A 3523-nucleotide genomic window follows, 5' to 3' on the forward strand; every position below is an offset into this window, starting at 1 on the left:
CAGACAGGGATTTCCAAATAAAAGACACTGCTACTCCAACCCACCTTCTGAAACTCCACTGTTGGAGTAAGGACAAATTTCTAAACTATGTAGTTGACATCCACCATTGGGAATCCAATTTACCCAAATAATTATTCCTAGAAGTTCACCCATTCCATGATATATTACATTTTTGTCATGCCTGTTATATCCCTAGCCAAAGGGCTATTGTTTCCGCAAATCATCAGTTGTTATTCACCATTCCACTAGAGTCCATCAACCAAATGTTGCAAGTCCAACCTAGCCCTAATCAAACCCCTATATCCATTAGACACCTGTTGGACTTATACACCACATTAGACCTGGTTAAGATAAGGAAAATCTTCCAGACTTTCATCATTGAAGACCGCCATACGTCTACAGATACTCCACCCTATGATGCCACCAATTTTTCAGAGAGTGGAAGACACATAATCCCTTTGCTATCATGCATCTCAGGATACACCTTAGATGAGCATGTCGATGAGGTCATCCTGGCCTTCCTGTCCATTTTCACCCAAGGTAAGCCTCCTGCTATCATGTACAATTATGCTCAGTTCATTGCAAATAGAATGCATGAGCAACTCACCAGACTACCCACTAAAAGAGTTTTCAAATACTCTTCAGTGTTGTTTCATATGTTTTTATATTATCAAGTAGACAAGTTCCCTGTAAGTATCCAGAAGTTGGATACCAATGGAAAAGTGAGATTAGTGGTCTATTAGACACACTTGGTCCAGAAATTTTCCACAACATTTACCTACAAAGACTTCATAAACTCATTTGTATACCCAGTCATGAACATGTTGACCAGTGGCATTCAACTTAGAATCAGCCAAGAAAAAAAATGGTGCTACAGTTAGCTAAGAACAACAAGGTGGGAGCTAGTACCTGTACCAGAACCACACTAAAATCAGAGTTTATGGCTGCCAGTTAGCCCCTTATAAGTTTCCCAAATACCTCCCTATGATGATATTTGCACTTGAGTACTTCAGACAAATCATCAACTCTGATGAGGTCCACTTCCTATCTGATAGGAAGATGACTCAGTTTAATATGAAAAACCAATTGGGCCCATTCATTTGCAATAATAGGGAGTTTGGGCCAGAGGCTGACAAGATACTACAAAAAATGAAGTTCAACAAAAACTTCATGTGGCAGTGTGACCATCATGGGGTAATAAACAAGCTGAGACTCGAGGTCAAATTGGGACCATACATCCGCCACAAAGGACCTCACATTGAACAATTTCCCAACCAATCTGAGCAGTTGGAAAACAAATTGACTGATATGGATAACACAGTTGTGGATTATGAGAACACACTCATTGATCGTGAAAAACAATTTGACCAGAGCTCTTTCCTGTAGGTGCCAGAACTAGGAGAGCTAATGAATGTTCATCCTATGTTACAAACCCAAGCTAATGAGGAGAAGAATCCAAAGACGAATAGGGAAGAGGCATTCAGCTCTGCCATGGAGACTACAAATGAGATGTTTGAGCTCAGAAAAAGGCCCAAGTTGAATCATGTGTCTGAACAGGATGAGAACATTGAATCAATGGAAATAACTGACACTAAAACAATGGGGCAGAGGAGGAAAGATACAGTTGCATCAGGTGAAACATAGTAGCCATCAACCTCCAACACTGAAATGATAGAGAGACAACACAGTGTTGAGGTTTCCTCCTTTGTTAGGCCAACTGATAGAAAGAAGGATATCAAAGACAGGTACAAGGAGATAAAGATGAGGAATGAGAAGTTCAATGCAAAGACATATGCCCAATACTTCAAACATACACCATCCAACCAGAGCAGATTGATGTCATCCTTTGACATCAAAGCAGGAAAGATGCAGGTGTCAGTTTTGCAGCCCATTGTACAACAACCAAAGACCTCAACTAACTATAATAAGACTAATTTTGAGGTGATGGCCAGGGATGTTCAACCCATTGACCAAATAGAGTTCCACAAATAGGATGGAGAAAATATTTACTCCACCCTTACATGAAAGGCCATGGCTACCCACAAGCTGCAAGATTCACTGGATAATGTGACAACCCAATACAAATTGGAGAAAGCCTCTTCACAGGCCAAAGACAGTAGGATAAAGTCACTAGAGGACTTGGTCATTGAGTTGGGCCATGATCCAAGTGACATTAAGGCAACTGAAAAGCTGATCAAAAAGAAGAATGAGGATATAGTAGCCCTCAAGAAACAACTCAAGTTGCCTCATTTACAACACCCACAGACAAATGAGGTCCTGGGGAGCCAAACCAATCATGAAGAGATGATGGACCTAGTGCTACAGCTGAATGATCAATTAAAGGAGACGGAGAAAGAATTGGATAGCTTTATTCATCTCAAACAAGCTAGTCCTGATAATGCTCCTACAATTGTCATCCCAACAGTTACCACTGTTGTACCATCTACTTTGGCAGCATCATTTGCCCCCACTGCTACAATGGCCATAGAACTACAGGCATCTACACCAACTACATCAGCAATAGGATCAATAGCAATAGGTTCAACAGGTGATGAAGCAAACAGGTTGGTCAAAGTAATGGAGGAAATATCCACTCAGACCACTGAGATGAACAGGTTTAACGAGAAAGTGACCAGCCTGGAAACGGATTACAAATTGGCGCAAATCATGCACAAAGAATAATACCATAAGTGCACAAGGATGACCAAAAGAATCAAAAGCCTAGAAAACGAACTGACACTCAACGAACCTCTAGGTCAGGCTAAGGAGAAACTGTGGGCCAATATCATTGACTCTGTCAATGATATTTGGCCATCCATCCAGGTTATTTTTGAACAGGTTGATTTGATAAAGCAGGCTATAGAAGCTATTCAGAGGGTTAAAGCAGAACTTGGAGACATGCCAGAGGAAGCTTCAATGATATTTGGCCATCCATCCAGGTTATTTTTGAACAGGTTGATTTGATAAAGCAGGCTATAGAAGCTATTCAGAGGGTTAAAGCAAAACTTGGAGACATGCCAGAGGAAGCTTCAAGGATCATTCACTTCCTCAACTCCAAGAATAAGTATGAGTTACAAGAATTAGAGATATCTAATAGAACAGGTACAATTTTGGAAGTTAGAAAGGTCCTCACCAAGAGGAATTTGATGTTGAACTTGGAGGATAAGTGCCAAACCATGCAACTGGCAATTGAGAGATTCATGGTTAAATTCAAAATCTTGAGACAAAAGGGTTTACCAAATCCCTTGGTTATAAATGACAAATTAATGACATAGGAGGACTACAATAAAAAGTTTAGAGAAGTGGCCAAAGATTAGGTTAATACTTCGTCCATGAAGGGTATACCTACTGGCAGAGTATTGTATCAAACTTTTGAGAATTTGTTTTACCTCCAGCATGAGGTAAAACACCTTTTTGTCAATAAGCCTACTTTTTCCAAGTGTAGAGAGGCATATGAGATCTACAGAAAGATGCTCAATATCCAATTACCAGATGCTGAGACATGGGAAAAACTAAATGATTT

Source organism: Pinus tabuliformis, chromosome 9 (genome assembly GCF_031772625.1).
Source record: "Pinus tabuliformis cultivar Carrire ecotype Pingquan chromosome 9, CPIR1, whole genome shotgun sequence".
Taxonomy (NCBI): Eukaryota; Viridiplantae; Streptophyta; class Pinopsida; order Pinales; family Pinaceae; genus Pinus; species Pinus tabuliformis.